The following is a 19,255-nucleotide window of genomic DNA, read 5'->3' on the forward strand; positions in this document are numbered from 1 at the left end:
GTCAAATCTAATTTCTAATTTGATTAGAAAATTAAATCAGATTTAAATCTAATTTAATCTGATTAAATTAGGTTCTTAATTGGTTAAGACCTATTTTAATTGGTTGATCTAATTTTGATTTGATTTGGTTTGGGAAACCAAATTAAAACAAGTCATAAGACAGAATCCTAGTAAGACTAGGATTCCACCTTGCGCCACATAAGCCTTCTCCACGCCCTCTCTCTTATTCAACGCCAATCTCCACTTATTTTGTGTGACAAAGCCCTCTCCCAGATCTCTCCCCGTTCACAAAAGGTCTCCTCTCTTCTTTCTTACATGGAAGGTGGTTTGGATCAAATCTAAAAGGAATAAGTTTGGATTTCGAATTCTATGAGATAGAGTTTTAGAAATCCAAAACTCTTTCAATTTTGCACCGAATTTATCCAAATTTTTTTTGGAATTTTCATGGATTTTAGGGTATATATTGTACACCCTTTTCTGATGATCCATGTACGAAAATATGAAGGAGGTGCTCAAGAGTTGGGGTCCCTTAACTTGCCATGTTTGGATAAGCCTTGACTAGGTGTTTGACCTAGACAAGGACTCTATCATATCTCTCTATATAAGATGAGTTTCTTCATGAAATTTTAGGAAAAGTTATAATTTAAGAGACTTTGCGCAATCTAAAAATCAGAGAGAAATACCTTTGGGTCATGAAGATATAAAGATGCAAGTTTGGGTATCTAGAGAGAAAAACGTGAAGAAAGAAGAGGGTCTTCTTCTAGATTTTTGTTTTCATATCTTTCCTCCCTCCATCTTGAGTTTTCTGAGAGCGTCTCAGATCTGAAACTCCTCCTTCTACTTTCCATCTTTGGAAGAGTCCAAATCAAGAAGAAGGAGACACCTGATCAACCATCAAAGAAGGATCAGCGCAAGTACTAGCATACTGTGTTGATTTTCTGAAGCAAGACTTCTGATCGAGATTCGTGGGCTCGTGTGGACGACTCCTAGAGGTCGGATGCATGTACGGTTTGCAACATTATCCTCAAACCCAGATCAACAAGGTTAGAATGTCTAACTTGTAAGGTAATAGATCTGATCTATTATTTAATACATACATTAGATGTAGTATAGAAACATGTTGATATGATCAACATGTAGTTCATGCTATATTTATATATTTTAATTTTTGATTTAATGCTATGTAATAATCATGTAATAGGATCTTAGATCTAAGGATTTTTTGATTTTAAAAAATAAATTTTAATTTATTTTAGTCTTCCGTTGTATGATCTTGAAAAAGTTTCAAGATCTAACCCTGAAACCCTAGATATGGTTCCTACAATTGGTATCAGAGCCTAGGTTCTTTATTACATGATTATTTATACATGCTTAGATTATTTCTTAGATTAGATTTAATTTATAATCTGATTATTAAATCTAAAATTAAAATTTTAGATCAATCACAAACTGCAAGGTTGTCCTGCTGTAAGGTTTACCCCTTACAGTGCAAAGGTTGTCCTAGTTTGTGTAGATCTATCTTTAATCATAAATTTATTAGATATGATCTAGATTAAATTTATGATTTATTAGATTTAAAAAATATTTAAATCTAAAATAAAATCTCTTTGTTAATAATTTTTGTGCAAAGAAATTGTTTAAAGTTGAAACTGTTTCAATTACATGAACCTGTTTAGATTAGATCTAAAGTAGTTTCATGTTTATTTCACTTGTACCTTGATTATGAATCAAATATGCAATATGGTTGGTAGAATCATATTGTAAAATTGTTTTACAAATATGAAAATTATTTTTTGAAAAGCCAAACCCAACGCTCAGCCCAAAACTTAATTAAGAATTAAGAAGTTGTTTGATTAGGTTCTAGGATTGTGAATTGAAGAACCTAAGACACAAATCATAACACATTGGGTTAATGGGTTAGTGGGAATTAGGTCCATTAATTGAGTTAGACCTATGGTTAGATTAAAGATGGACTTAATTAGAGAATTGACTAAATCTAATCAATTGTTGTCTTAGATTAGGTCAAGGATTCTCTAGATCAATTACAATAGTTGTAGTTGGTCAAGTCCATGTCTTTAACGAGAACCAAATGGACTTAATTTTTGGCTAAGCGGTCTAGCACGAACTGTTAGGTTGATCTAATCGAAACTAATTAAACCAGTTGGTGTCTAAGGTAAACCAGACTGGTGGTTTTTAATTGGGAGCCCGCTTACCTGGCCATTTCTGATGGTGTCTAAGGCAAGCTTTGGCAGACCCTCCCACTGATCGAACTTACCTGGCCTCTTGGTGAAATTATGTTTTGATCGGATCACTTGACTATTCGAGCTGACCCATGTCAGCTAGGTAAATCAGTGTGACTGATTTAGGTGCTCCTAGACCAGCCCTTTTAATGGTCTCCCTTAAGCTGACTTGGTGAAGCCAGTGGGAGGATCATGATAAGCTGGTTCATCTGACCTCATCCTCTATATTATTTAAATCCTCTATAATTATTAGGTCCTTAAAATGACAAAGTTATGGAGATAACTGAGTCATAGCCTCCCATTAAGGTGTTTGATAATGATTCCATTAACTCAATAATCATTGCAGACCCAAAGGCCTGGTGCTTGTTGACTAATGGAATTATCACTCATCATATGACGACTTGGAAGTGTCTCTCTAATGGTGGTTAGGTGAGCCAACCAAAGTTGGGCTTAATCATTCGTTGGTTAGATACACCATGTATGATCATGTTAATGGTTGGACCTAACTGGATCCTTACAGTGGAGGCCAAAGCCTACTGATTAGGTTTCTGGGGCAAAATTAAAATTACTAGAAATTGTTTAGAGAAACAATTGGTTATAAACCTATCCTTAGATGTACATGGGTTGGCCAACCAAAGTTGGGCTTGTATGCAGTCTAAGTGGATTCTAGTACCCACTAAGGAATTAGGGTAATTCTTCGAATTGGAGGTAGAGGCTACCAATTCGAATAAAATAGTGGGAGAAACCTTTTGATTAAAGTTCAAATCTTTAGGTTTAATGAATCAATTACTAATTAGGTTATGGTTCTCCTTTGTGCAAATATGGCCACTTCCCTATCGCTCCGATCATTGTTGGACAATGATAAGTTGGTGGGACCCAACTTCGGTAGCTGGTACCGAAAGTTGAAGATAGTCCTGGAGCATGAACGGATCCTATATGTGATAATGGATCCTGCACCTGAGGAGCCAGCTGCCAATGCACGTGGAACAGTCAGAGACACTTACCAGAAGTGGCTCAGTGATCGGACCACGATGCGCTGTATCATGCTGGCTACCATGAGCGACGAGTTCAGTCGCAGATTCGAGACGGCTCAACCAAAGGACATGCTTCAAGTGTTGGAGGATGCCTTTGGCACACCCGATGACGTGGAGAGGCACAAGACTAGTTGTGCCATCTTCAACGCCAAAATGCGGGATGGTGCCTCTGTCACTGATCATGTATTGTACATGATCGAGCTGATGGAACGATTGAGCAAGCTCGACTTTCTCTTGCATGAGCAGCTTGGGAAAGATGCAATACTGAACTCGCTGCCCAAGTCTTATCTCCCATTCCTCACTCATTATAGAATGACAAAGCCTGAAGTAAACTACCATGGATTACTGGGGTTGCTTCAGAACTTTGAGAAGGATCACCAACTCCTCAAGGAGTCGGTGAACTCAGTGGGAGGTTCATCTTCTGGTTCTCGATCCTTTGAGAAAGGGAAGAAGAACAAGAAGAAGAAAGTGAAGAAGGTGCAAGTTCAGGCTGGGACATCAGTGCAGAGTCAGACCAAAAAGATCAAGCATGATAAGAGTCTATTCAACTAGCAAGCATCCTAGATTAGATAGTGTGTCAGATATCTACTTATGGCACTGTAGGCTAGGTCATATAAACAAGAATAGAATAAACAGGTTGACTCAAGAGGGAATCCTCGAAGTTAGTGATTGTGAATCACTACCAACCTGTGAGTCCTGTCTTCTTGGTAAAATGACCAAGTCACCTTTTACTAGAAAAGGTGAGAGAGCTACTGAGCTCTTGGGCCTAATACATACTGATGTATGCGGACCCATGAGCACCAGTGCTAGAGGTGGATATTTTTACTTCATAACTTTCACGGATGACCTATCTCGATATGGATATGTCTATCTGATGAAACATAAGTTGGATTCATTTGAAATGTTCAAACGATTCCGAAGTAAAGTAGAAAAACAAACTGGGAAGAGTATTAAAACTCTTCGATCTGATCGAGGAGGAGAATACCTTTCTAGTAAATTTCTCACATATCTAGGAGAGAATGGGATTCTCTCCCAATGGACTCCTCCAGGAACACCACAGCATAATGGTGTGTCTGAAAGGAGGAATCAGACTCTGTTAGACATGGTCCGATCCATGATGGATTTTGCTAGCTTGCCGATATCCTTCTAGGGATATGCACTCGAATCGACCTGTTATCTGTTAAATAGGGTTCCAAGTAAGTCTGTAATTAAGACTCCATATGAGATATGGACAGGGCGTAAGCCAGTACTTTCACACCTTAGGGTCTGGGGGTGCCCGGCCTATGTCAAACAATTAGTCACAGACAAACTTGGACCTAGATCTGACAAATGCTCATTCATAGGGTACCCTAAAGAGACAAAAGGATATTTTCTCTACCATGCTGATGAACAAAAGGTGTTCGTCAGCCTTAAGGCAATCTTTTTAGAAAAAGAGTTCCTTGGTGAAGGAACCGTTGCCTCTAAGGTTGAACTTGATGAAGTTCAACAGGTAGAAGGACCGACACCAATAGCTGAACCTGAGTCGGATATGATTAGATCAGATCCAGAGCCCAATATACCTGCACCATTAAGGCGATCCGGTAGAGTACCGCGTCAGCCAGACAGATACTACGATTTCTTGGTCTGGGACGGAGATCCCATCGAACTTGATGAGAATAATGAGGATCCGATCACTTATATGGATGCAATGCAGAGACCTGATTCTGAGAAATGGCTTGAAGCCATGAAATTCGAAATGGAGTCCATGAAGGTCAACGATGTATGAACATTGATTGACCCACCTGAAGGGGTTAAACCCATTGGGTGTAAATGGGTCTTCAAAAGGAAGAGGGGCGCAGACGGAAAGGTGGAGACCTATAAAGCCCGTCTGGTCACCAAGGGGTATCATCAACGTTATGGTATTGACTATGACGAGACATTTTCCCTTGTGACAATGCTCAAATTCATTCGGATAATGCTTGCAATAGCTACCCATCTGGATTATGAGATCTGGTAGATGGATGTAAAGACAGCTTTCCTGAATGGAGAGCTGACTGAAGAGGTGTATATGATACAACCTGAGGGGTTTACATCCACAGATGAGTCCAAGGTGTGAAAGCTTCAGAGATCCATTTATGGACTGAAGCAAGCTTCTCAGAGTTGGAACATGCATTTTGATAAGGTGATCAAAATGTATGGCTTCATTAAGAATGGAGAAGAGCCCTGCATCTATAAATGGGCAAATGGTCCAGTTGTGGTATTCCTTGTCTTGTACGTGGATGACATTCTCTTAATCGGGAATGACATCCCCGCACTATAGGGAATAAAAGTTTGGTTGTCATCACAGTTCTCCATGAAGGACTTGGGTGAAGCATCCTACATCCTAGGGATGAAGATCTATAGGGATAGATCTAAAAGGATGGTTGGGTTATCCCAGTCCATGTACATAGACACTGTGTTGAAGAGGTTCAGCATGGAGAATTCCAAGAAGGGCTATCTATCGATAGGCCATGGAATTTCTCTCTCTAAGAAGGATTGTCCGACAACTCCTGAAGAGAGAGATCGTATGAGTAGAGTCCCATATGCTTCAGCCGTGGGATCTATCATGTACGCCATGACATGTACAAGACCAGATGTGGCATACTCACTAGGAGTAGTGAGTAGATACCAATCTGATCCTAGGGAAAATCACTGAAAAGTGGTTAAAGCCATCCTTAAGTATTTGAGAAATACTAAGGACCAATGGTTGGTTTATGGCGAGTCAGATCTGAAACTTTTGGGATTCACAGACTCCAGCTTCCAATCTGACCATGATGACAGCAGGAGCGTGTCGGATTATATCTTTACTCTGAATGATGGAGCCATCTGCTGGAAGAGTTCCAAGCAGCATACTGTGGCAGACTCTGTTTGTGAAGTGGAGTACATCGCAGCATCGAATGCCGTGAAGGAAGCTGTGTGGCCAAGGAAATTCATCAATGAGCTCGGAGTAGCACCCTCCCTCGATGGTCCAGTCCTGCTCTACTGCGACAGCACTGGTGCCATAGCTCAGGTGAAGGAACTCAAAGCACATCAGCGGACGAAGCACATCTTGCGCTGCTTCCACCTGGTCTGGGAGATCATGGATCGAGGTGACGTCGACCTTCAGAAGATCGACAGAAAGGAGAACCTAGCCGACGCCTTCACTAAAGCTCTGACAATAAAGGAGTTCGACAACCACAAGTCGAAGATGGATATTAGATACTGTGCCGAGTGGCTTTAGGACAAGTGGGAGTTGTTGGAAAATGTGTCCCAAAAAGCCAATCGTCAAGCTGTTGACGGTTGAGCAACCAAGTATTGTAATTGATTTGTTAATAAATAAAATATATATTTGGCATCTTCATCATAAGCTTTCATCTTCTAATGAACTCCGTTGTTATGATGAAGTCCTTAGGACTATTTAAGTTCGATAAAGAGAGGATTTATCGATTAGTCCTTAAAACTGTTCACGACCAAATGATAAGCTGTTAATAAGGACGACAGCTTCTATCGAGCATAGGTCGCTGTAGGCTATATGGGTTCGTTGTCCTCTTAATCAAAGAGTGTGGAGACACTGGTATGGCATACAGGTGAGATGTGACGGTACATCATCATTGAACGTGACCAACTCCAGAGTATTCTGCTGTCGAGAATGTGTCTGATGGGATATAGGTATAAGTGTCCCTTAGACTTGAGATCGCCTCAGTGACTTGCAAGCAACTCACTGTGCTTTGGTACTGGACTAACTGAATTTCTAATTCAGAGACGGAAGGCTTCTGGGCACAGTCAAGTACTTGTGAAGTCAGAGTGTGATCGAGATGGGATTGACCACTCCAAGAGTTGGAGAAGAATGAGTCGCTGTATTTCAATTTAGCAAAACCTTGGCCAGGGTAATCCATCAGATGGATTTGATATTTTGAAATACAATGTGGACAACCTGATCAGAGTTGACAGTTAAACTCTGGGGTGTCCTATGATCATTTTGATCGAGGGGATGAATTATATGAAAACTATATCCGCATGGGTTCTAAGGATGTTGTTCTACACATTCGACCTATCCGGTCATCGGGTACCATTGCTAGATGGTCACTTCGATTGGTATAGGAATTTGTTTCTATACTACCAGCTTAGGTTTGGACCTATGAGGTCACACACATTAGAGTTCGTGATCCGATCGGATGGTTGATCAAAGATTAAGAATCGTTCTAGGGTTAAATGATCAATACGATTGATATTTAACCCAGTACAAGTGTTGCAGGAGGATCGATTAGCAATTTGATTGCTAATTGGCTTAATTTGATTAAGTCAATGGGCTGAGATTAAGTCTAATTAAATATGATTTAATTAGATTTGGTTTGGGCTTGATTGGATCAAGTTCAATTGGTTTATTGGATAAGCCAAGTGCAAGGAAAAACTAGTCCTAGTTCAACTAGGACTTGGGTCAATCTAATTTTTAATTTGATTAAAAAATTAAATCAGATTTAAATCTAATTTAATCTGATTAAATTAGATTCTTAATTGGGTTATGACCTATTTTAATTGGGTTGATCTAATTTTGATTTGATTTGGTTTGGGAAACCAAATTAAAACAAGTCATAAGACAGAATCCTAGTAGGACTAGGATTCCACCTTGCGCCACATAAGCCTTCTCCACGCCCTCTCTCTTATTCAATGCCAATCTCCACTTACTTTGTGTGATAAAAGCCCTCTCCCAGATCTCTCCCACGTTCACAAAAGGTCTCCTCTCTTCTTTCTTACATGGAAGGTGGTTTGGATCAAATCTAAAAGGAATAAGTTTGGATTTCGAATTCTATGAGATAGAGTTTTAGAAATCCAAAACTCTTTCAATTTTGCACCGAATTTATCCAAATTTTTTTTAAAAATTTCATGGCTTTTAGGGTATACATTGTGCACCCTTTTCTGGTAATCTATGCACGAAAATATGAAGGATGTGCTCAAGAGTTGTGCGTCCCTTAACTTGCCATGTTTGGATAAGCCTTGACTAGGTGTTTGACCTAGACAAGGACTCTATCATATCTCTCTATATAAGATGAGTTTCTTCATAAAAGTTTAGGAGAAGTTAGATATTTAAGAGATCTTTGTGCTATCTAAAAATTAGAGAGAAATACTTTTGGGTAGTGGAGATATAAAAGATGCAAGTTTGGGTGTCTAGAGAGAAAAACGTGAAGAAGAAGAGGGTCTTCTTCTAGGGTTTTTGTTTTCATATCTTTCCTCCCTCCATCTTGAGTTTCTTGAGAGTGTCTTAGATTTGAAACTCCTCCTTCTACTTTTCATCTTTGGAAGAGTCCAAATCAAGAAGAAGGAGGCACCTGATCAACCATCAAAGAAGAATCAGCGCAGTACTAGCATACTGTGCTGATTTCCTGAAGCAGGACTTCTGATCGAGATTCGTGGGCTCGTGTGGACGACTCCTAGAGGTCGGATGCATGTGTGGCTTGCAACATCATCCTCAAGCCCAGATCAACAAGGTTAGAATGTCTAACTTGCAAGGTAATAGATCTGATCTATTGTTTAATACATACATTAGATGTAGTATAGAAACATGTTGATATGATCAACATGTAGTTCATGCTATATTTATATATTTTAATTTTTGATTTAATGCTATGTAATAATCATATAATAGGATCTTAGATCTAGGGATTTTTTGATTTTAGAAAATAAATTTTGATTTATTTTAGTCTTCCGCTGTATGATCTTGAAAAAGTTTCAAGATCTAACCCTGAAACCCTAGATATGGTTCTTATAGGTCCTAATATTAATCTAACAGGAAAACATAAATAAAAGTATATAAAAGAGAGCAAATAAAAAACTCATGATGATTTAAATAAAAAGCATAATCTTTATTGCATATAATGAAATACAAGAAAGTTTAGAACAATAAATCCACTCTGTGTCATTACAAAATTTTTTCTCCACTCCCGAGACTGCTAGCCTAGCTGCTCATGGAATAGTCCCTTTCTCTTCCTCTATGCAAGGCTCTAGAAGAATTTCTGGGATATTCCTCAAATGGGAGTACAAGAGCCTTTTTATAGGTGTTAGGAGGGAGGAGTTTTACATGGTTTTCAGATATGGGACTAAAGAAAATACTAAGGACTAAAAGATGGATGGATGAGATGGAAAGATCACAAGTAGATAAAGAAAATACAAATTCTTCCTCTTGAAGTATTTTCAGATATTATATTTTTTTTCTTTAATTTTCAGATCCATCTGCCGTCTGTCTGTTCGCCACTGTGTCCGCCAGCACAACTCTCCGTGCACCCGCCATGTCGCGCGCCCACGCCCGCACTGCTGCGCGCCCGCACTGCCGTGCTCGCACTACCGCATGCCCGCACCGCCGCGCTCGCACTGCCGTGCTAGCTGTTAGGAAATGGTCCTTTTTTATTTACAAAAAGAAACTTTTGTTTCTTTAAAATGATGTCTGTATCCTTTTTGGGTTTCTTGCATAGTATCTTCATTTTCTATAATACCGTATGCATCCTTCTTTTATTTTAATTTTGTTTTAAGTCCAATTTTCTTCAAATTGAGTCTTTTTGATCTGTGAATCGAACTCTTTGTATCGGCGATCACCTTTCCTGTAAAACATAAAAAGAAGCATCAAATTCTTAATAAATAAAATAAATTAAATATAATTTTTTACTTTAAATGACTTAAATTAAGTGTTTATCAGCTTCTACTTTAGAATCTCATGGAGGTCTCAAGATTATCAGTTCATAGTCTTCATGATGTATATGACTTCTGATCTTCTCTTGTTATGCATGCTTATGATATTTGATTGTAATCATCAAGGGGTTCCTAGGATTTTATGTTTCAGTAGACTAGTTTAAATGTTAAACTTTATTTTCAATTGTTGAATACATGTAAAAATTTTTGAAATTATATTTCGCTGTGTCAATGGAACCCAACAGTGGTATCAGAGCCATTCTTTATTGATTCAATCAAATTTCATGTTATTTTTGTGATATGAATTAGATCCGGTTCTAACTATATCAAAATTAGATTTTTTGATTGATGTTTACTTGATATTCTTGATATATTTTTGTAAATGATAAATGTTATCAATCCATGATCGAACCTTGGATATGAAATTTCATGGTCTTTAGACTTATGAGACAAGTTTAAGATTAGATCCCATAATCTAATTTTTGAATCCAGTGCATGTGATGCACGGAGCCTTGGAATGCTACATATGGATGTACATTGCCAAGACTTAGGGTTCTTGCATTTGATGCATCTATCTAAGATCAAAGGGCCAACCACCATGTTATTGGGCACTTACCATTGTGGATTCGACTATCTTAGTTATTGCCCGAGGTATGTATGGGACCAGAAAATATTTGGTCATGGAAAGGATGCATCAGACATGGATTAAGATTTTTATCGATAAATTTGTTTAACTATAATTCATTATTTTAATATGATTAGAATTAATGATTATAGATTAAATCAAATTCATGATTCTATTTTAATTAGAAATCATGTTTAATTTAGGTTATTCTAATTGTTATTTACTTAATTTGATTAGGGTTTGAGTCATGGTTGACCGAATCTATGCTAACCTAATTGAATTAGTTTTAACCTAAGATTTGGTCAACTCAACTCAAATGAATGACAAATGATTGACTTAAAGTTAAAATTGGATCAAGTGTTGAACCCGAATCAAAAATTCTAGATGGATCCTATGCCCATATATTTAAATATCTTTTTTGAGATATATATGAATGATATCATAATTAATATAACATGAAATATTTGTTATAAAGTTTTATAATTGTTATAAAATGCATGTTGAGTGGTTATGGACTATGGTACATCTATGTGATGGATGTTTGCATGAATGCTTCCCTATTGGTTGATTACATAAATGCATCTGCAAGAGTTGCAATAGGGGCTAGGTGCCCCTAATGCATTGTATTATCAGTTGAATCTTTCTTTTGTATGTTTTCAACTATTGATTGAGATTTTTTACATATTGATGTAAAATAATAAAAAAAATTATTTAAAAATAGATAAAAATTATTTCTTTCTATTTTTAAATAAAGATCAGGTATTCATGGTAGACTTCATGGAGATGAAGGCTAGACTACCAGGCTTTTGGAGAGTAGAGACACATTAAGATTGACCATGAGATGGTTCAATCTATGATGTATTTAGGGTTAGACCCATAGATCATCCTGTGGCTCGGATGATTTTTTAAAAGTCCATAACTATTAGGTTTCCTCTTTATGCTCTTACTTGCTGGTAGTTAGAATTAATTTAGATTGCATATGATGTATTTTTATATGTGTTTAGAATATGCATGAGATCTAAGTCTTTCATATAAATTATATCAAGTCATAATGGCAAAGTGTTAAGAACACTACCCATGCCTTCCTTCATGCTAAGCCAATATTATATCAAGAATTATAGTAGATTTGTTGTGCTATCCACATGACTTGTTGTAGAGATCGATTTAATATTATCTTGGTGCATAATAAAGCTAATGGTACTTAGCTCATACTAAGTCAATAGAGTATGTCAAAAAATTATATTAACTTTGTTGTGCTATCCATAAGGCTAGCTATAGTAATTGGTATGATGTTGACTTAGTGATGCTTATGACATATTTTGGTAGTGCTGCCTTGTTGTGCTATCTATAAGGATAGTATTATTCAGATATGATCATATAGGATTGAAGAGCGACTTAACTAAAATATTATAGTTTATTGTGCTATTCACAAGACTATAAGTATTTTAGAAGCAAAAGTTATGTTGAAAGTTGCATGAAGATGCAATTGGTAAAGAGTTACTTACCTTTGAACTCATAGGAGCTTGTTGTGCTATCTACAAGACTTTTTATGAAGAATTGAGATCTCAACCCCACTAAAAAATTTGATGATAGGTTTCTTGTTTTCATACTTGAGGGCTATAAAATTTACTAAAATAATGAGAGACACAATTAGACAAAAATCTCGTCTAAATTATGCATGTCATCATGAGTAGTTCTTGTATGTTCTTATATTCACATATGCATCTTAACTATCACTGCATAGTATATTTTTAAATTGATCGAACTTCATAAAATGGTTGAGAAAAAAAAGGTGAAGAATATCTTCACTAAGGGTATCTAATTTTATTACAGTAAAAATGAGCATTAGAGATAAATTGCAAGAGCTATCTTGCAAATATAAAGCAGGAGCAGGATGCAAAAATTGCATCTACTAATAATTTATATGTAATACAAATTAATTATCATTGAGTACTTCAGCTTTAAAATATTGGGTGTATGATACCTTATGTAGGTTCCTCTTATGCAAAGTGTTGCTGGATTTATACAGCTAAAGCGAGGTGACTACTTATCTTTTGGTACTGATAGATAGTCCATTCATGTTGAGACTGTAGAAACCTATGTAACATTCTAGTAAGATTTTAGAAACTAGTAGATCATTGTTATATGCCTGAATTTATCAGATACATTATTTCAAATCTTTTGCTATTATAGCATAGTTTTGAAATTAATGTAAAGAGTAAATGTTACTCTCCTTCTGATAAATTTTATGGCTATGGATTTATGATAATGGTCTTATGTTTCTATCACTTAATGATATTCTTCTTGTTGGTGAGAACAAGAAATAAATATGTGATGATCACATATCTTAGGGCAAGCAAGGTATTAAGTCGTGTGAACATATAGATGTTTGAAGGTTAATAATATCTCAACCCAGAGATGGACACTTCATATGAGATATGCTGTGTTTCCTAATATGCTTCACAAATTTTAATTCTTATTCTGAGAAAATTTTTCAGAAGTTGCTGTATATATTTTGAATTAGATAACAATAAAATCTATTACTAGCACTCCATATAAGATATGAAAATGGCAAAAGGGTAGGTTGCCAGCTTATGTGAAAAGAGTTGATGTACATAAGTTTGTGCTAAAACAGGTTCATATATATTTATAGGTTATCTTAAAGAATAGTATGAGATACTATTTCTACCATCCTACTGGACAAAAGATGTTTGGTTAGTAGGTATGTCATCTTTTTGAAAAAAAAAAATTCTAAAAAAGAGATAGTGGGAGGATAATTGAACTTGAGAAGTTTAAGACTAATAAACTATCCTATCATAACCTGTGGAGAGTTTACAAGTTGATCCTCAACCAGATATACTCATTGATGAGGCACAACCATGAAATACACCTCCTCACCAAAAGTCAGTTCGAGTGCGTAATGTACCACTCAAATATGGATTTATCATTGAGAATGACTATACACCATACATTATTGTGAATAATATTTTCTTGACCTATTCGAAGATTGTCATGAATAGAGACTCTGACAGATGGCTTGAAATCATAACTTTCGAAATAAACTCCCTATACATCAACTAAGTATGGACTATGGTTGAAGCACCTATGGGTATGACCCAACAGGTTGCCAACAAAAATGTCAATTTGGATTTTTGCTATTGCTACATACCATCTAGAGAGTTTGTCTCTAGTGGGAGGGCAAATGCATTTATGAATTCTAGCAGGCATTGAGAAGTAGGTATTTCTATTTTTGATGAGATAGTCAAAATGCTTGACTTTATCAAAAATAGATGAATCATGTGTGTGTGCAAGAAGATAGATGGGAGTCCTACTAACTTTTTGGTTATGTATGTGGATGACATACAATATATTAGGATGGTAGTCCTGGTATTACACTAGGTCAATAATATGCTTATCATAAATATTTTCATGGAAAAGACTTGGGTTAAGCATCCAACATACTAGGCATCTATAGGGATAGATGTAAGTGGATGCTGGGCTTGTCCCAATCTAGGTATATGAAATTTATGTTGAAGGGATTCAACGTGAATGGATATAAAAAAATTTACTTACCCATATATTCAATATACCTTGCCTGATGTGATTTATGCTTTGTGCATAATCATTGATTTCAAGCAGATCCATGATAAGATCTTATGAAAATCATGAAAAGCATTCTCAAATTACTTGAGAAATACTAGAGGAGAAGTGAATTGAAAGAATTTCTAGCAGCAAACTGTGTTTGACTCAGATAAATGTTGGTAGTAAAGATTGCTAAGGAAAGTTGCCTGATGAAGGATTCATCATTGAGTTGGGTGTGGTCTCACTAGGAACCCATGCACATCCTAGGCACTTTTATTTTATTCATGATATGATCATAAAATGAGTTAATTTTAAGAATATCATAATGGACCAGTTCACTAAGCCTTACACAACAGTAGCGTAATCGCCACCCTGATTGCATGGACATTAGGTACAGGGGTGATTGGCTTTAGTGCAAGTGAGAGATTGAAAAAATAGTGCCCTACAAGTCAATCACATGGAGATGTGAAGAGATTTTTTTTTTTTATTTTCTTCCTACTCATTTGCATGACATTAGTTTTTTTTTTTATGAAATATTATGTTTTATCATTTGCTGCATCATATTTTTATGATTATGATAAACCCGATAGATTAAGATAATAATTTTAGGACCATGATGAGATCATGCCAATAAGACTTAAAATCTTGATAGCTCCAATCTAAAATATTCTCAATCATTAGATTATCGAGTCAAAGATCGATGATATCAAAAAGACTGATACATCCTATGTATGTTCGATGGAGAGGGTGGTTGATCTCATAATCACTTATGTGGTGATACTAATACAAAGATATAGATGCTCATTAGAGAATGAGTTCACTGAACTGATTCACAGAAAAAATATTTAATGGAGCCTTATAGTATGTCAACAGATGGTTCTTTAGTGGGAGTGGTGCATGTGATCTTTTGATCTGAGATCACTATGGTACCTTGTGTTTATGAACCCTTACTTTAGTTTATTCCCTAGCACATCACTTTGAGATATGTGTGGGATATTTTAGGTATGACGAAGTGTGCATGGAAGTTGTGTATGATCAATAAAAAATCGATCACTCCTTGTAGGAAGAGTGAACATTCTATGTGATCTCATAGGATGGTGACTCTGAGAGTCTCTGGTCAGAGCAGGGATGAATAGTAGAAAAATTTCTACTGATTCATCATCGAGTCATTATCATCGGATCGAGGTACATATGGAGAGGTATTTGGGCTTGATATATTTTCATGCCCATGGCCTTTTCAGGATGTTATGTGATCGAATGATTGAATTGCATGATAACTCACCACGGAAGGATAATTTTGATATTTTCATCAAATTATAAATCTTTCGGATAGTCATGATACATTGCTAGACATCAATCTTGACTTGTAGACTCATCAAAATTAAAAGAGTTTAATTCAAGAATTAATTAGGAAGAGTTCTAGTTGATTGGGACTCTTGAGCTAACCTAATCTAATCGGATTAAGGTTATGTCATGAGTCTAGGTCCACTGCTGGCTAGATTTGGAACCCAATGGGTTACACATAATAAGGATTTATTCTTGATCCAATCTATTTGGATTTATCTAATGGGTTACTTGAATTGCTAGCACATGAATTGACCCAAGTTCTCAATTGGGTTCCATGCAAATGTGTTTGTGCTAACCCTTTGCTTGTTGTCTTGACCTAATGTGATTTGTTTTGAACAATCTAATTATTAGTTGGTTTATCTAGATTTTATGGAAGTGTTCCATATGGATTAAACCTCCTCCACACCAAGCCACATGTCGAATTTATTTGTAATGCCCTATTTAATTTTGGCATTTAAGGAAAGGAGTCTTTCTCCTTTACTTATCCTAATTTTCTTACATGTTCCACACGTCTCTTAATTTTGTGCACCATTAGATGGTGCCTTTGGATATGTAGGCATAGAAGAGGAGAAGGAGTCCTTCTCTTAGAAGAAACTCCACTTCAAAATAAATAAGGGACGCCCATATTTTTGTCTGTTGAAATGGAAGAATCCATTTCATGTTGGACTCTTAATTCCTTCCATTATTTCTACACATTTCTTTTATTTCATCATGTCATCTGATGACCCTTGGAATTATAGGTGCAAAAGAGAAGGAAAAGTCCTTCTCTGGCAAAGAAACCACATGCCATAAAATTAAATGGGTCGCCTCCTATTGTGCATTGAATATGGAAGAGCCTTTATTGTTAAGGACTCTTTGTTTCACACCCTTCTCCTTATCCCACATGCCAAGAGTTGGCATCTTAATTTTTTTAGGCAGATGAAGAGTCCTTCTACTGGTCAATCACCTTTTATTCCATGCTATCTCTTTGGTTTACATATTAAAATTAAATGAAAGAGTGTAAGGATTAAGGGATGCCAAGAGTTGGCATCCCATGGTATCCCCCCTTGTTTCTTATTTAAAGGAGGTGCTACAACCAGGTTTACATGCTAATTTTTAGTTGATTGTTGGCATTGGAATGAGTGAAAATTGATAGAAAAAATTTGGAAAAGATAAGGGAAAAGGGAGAGGAAAATTGAAAAGGAAGGGATGAGAGAAAAAGAAAAGTATGAGATGCTTGTCCTAAAATCAAATTGTTCAAATATTGAACATTTGATTTAATTTTTGTGTGGTGTGATCTTTTAGAAAAGAATTTCTAAAAAGATCCTAGTGGAGGTCATGAAGGCATACAAGTGGTGGTGCAACTTATTCTTGTGAAGGACGATCGGTAGTGCACTTGGGAAGAAGGCTGCAGCACCATGTCAAATAGGGAAGGGCCCTGATCTATCCTGTGTGGATCATCATTGGAGGGCTTTTACTTTGGAGTCTCATGGAGGTCTCAAAGTTACCAATTTATGGTTTTCATGATGGTATATGACTTCTAATCTTCTCTTGTTATGTATGCTTATGATATTTGATTGTAATCATCAAGGGATTCCTAGGGCTTTTATGTTTCGATAGACTAGTTTAAATGTTAAATTTTATTTTTAATTATTGAATGCATGTCAAAATTTTTGAAATTATATTTTACTACCTCAACAAAACCCAATAGATGAAGTAGCTATAACCATCCTTGGTCTGCACATCAAATAGCCCACACATGTCAGTGTATACCAAGGTAAGTAACTCAGTGATCATTTCTCTATATCCTACAAAGGATAACTTGGTCATTTTTTCTTGAAGACAAGATTCACAAGCTGGATACAATTCTGAATCAAAAGAGTCAAAGATTCTATCTCTTTCCAGTTTGTTTATCCTGTCCTCTCTAATATGGCCTAGTCTATGATGCCACAAGTACTTTTGGTTAATTTTATTTTTAGGTCTCTTAGACCTACGACACTCACTACTTGCTTGTTTAAATTCACATGCATATCAACATGCAAGTAATAAAGACTATCATTAAAAGATCACATGCAATCAATTTACTTCATAAATAAATAAAATAAAAATATTTATTAAAATTAAAATCAAAACCATTATGTGCTAGCACAGATATGAAAATCAAATTCTGACTAGCTATAGAAATAAAATAACAGTCTTTTAAATCTAATCTAAATTCTGATGGTAATCGAAGAGGATAAGTACCAATGGCTTCTGCAGTAATTTTGCTTCATTACCAATCCGAAGAATCATGTCACCTTCTCTCAACCTTCTACTTTCTATTAGACCCTATATTGAAATATATATATATGAGCATTCGAACCAGTCCAATATCCAATTAGAAGTAGAAGAAACCATAAGATTAGATTTAATTACCAGCATACCTTCTGAAGGTTTGTCATCCTTTTTGATCTTTAGGCTCTCCAGATAGAGTGGACAATTTCTCCTCCAATGGCCTTCAGCATCTAAATAGAAATACTTTTCTTTTGCTTCAGCCTTCTTTGGAACATCCTTCTTTAGCTTGTTCTTTTTCTTCTGCTTCTTCATAGGTTTACTTTTTTTCTTCCAACCAGACTTTCTCTTAGATGAAAAAATCCACCCCATAGTGAGAAGAGTGCCCTTTGAACTCTTCAAGGTTCTCTCAGTAGTGACCAACATGTTGACCAATTCGGGTATAGTGCAGTCTAATTTATTCATATAAAAATTTATAATACATTGACTATATGAACTCATAAAAGGGATTGAAGAATCAAATCCATCTGTAATTCTTTTTACATATTTAGCCCAAGCTTCTCAAGCTCCTCTATGTCCTTGATCACTATCATACAGTGTTAATGGACCGACTGCCTTTCGTGTATCTTCAGATTGAAGAGTCTTTTGGATACTTTGATGTGCGCAATTCAGCATGCTGAATTTTCATCTCATCAAAATAGGGCAGTGGAAGCATAAATTAAAATAATTTTAATTTATAGCATGAAAAGGATCTAATCCTAATCTAATCCTAATATTACCTAAAGATCTAGTTTAGACATGCATAAAAAATATTCGGATATGAAAAACAAAAATAAAGAAGAAGAAAAGATCGATTATCTTAATCGCTTTTCCATCTTGCTATCGAATCGAATCTTGCGGATGCTCAAGATTTCTAATATAGCCTCATAAGTATCCAACCTCTACTGGTATCCATATGGAGATGACCCAATTGGAGCATCGAGGCCACTAGAGTGCTAGCATCTTGCAGGCCTCACTCTTTTTGCTTTGGATCTAGACTCCTTCTTCAACACCATGAAGAACAGGGCTACAATGCGATCTCATCGTGCTGATCTGATCTGATCAGATCAAGACCACCAAAAAGAGAAGAAAATATTATTTTCTTTTCTTCTTCTCTTTTTGATTTCTCTCTCTCAGATCTCATCTAGAGGGAGAAAGGGTGTGGAGAGGTGAAGAGAAAGAAGATGGATAAAGCTACAGCGCGATCTCATTATGCTGAACTGATATGATCTTCATAAGATCTTCAAGAAAAGGAAGAAGACACTTCTTCTTCTCTTCTTCCCTCCTTCTAATCTCCCTCTCTCTCTCAGATCAAGAGGTGTGGCATGGGATGAAGAAGGAGAGAAAAGGAGGCATTGACATGTCTCTTGCAGCAAGCAATCACCACGTAGAAATCTATATGCTATCAAATAGCGCACGTCCACTCTTCTTTTTATTTTTATCATAAAAAAATAATTTAT

This window comes from Elaeis guineensis, unplaced genomic scaffold (assembly GCF_000442705.2).
Source record: "Elaeis guineensis isolate ETL-2024a unplaced genomic scaffold, EG11 Super_Scaffold_1000033, whole genome shotgun sequence".
Lineage (NCBI taxonomy): Eukaryota > Viridiplantae > Streptophyta > Magnoliopsida > Arecales > Arecaceae > Elaeis > Elaeis guineensis.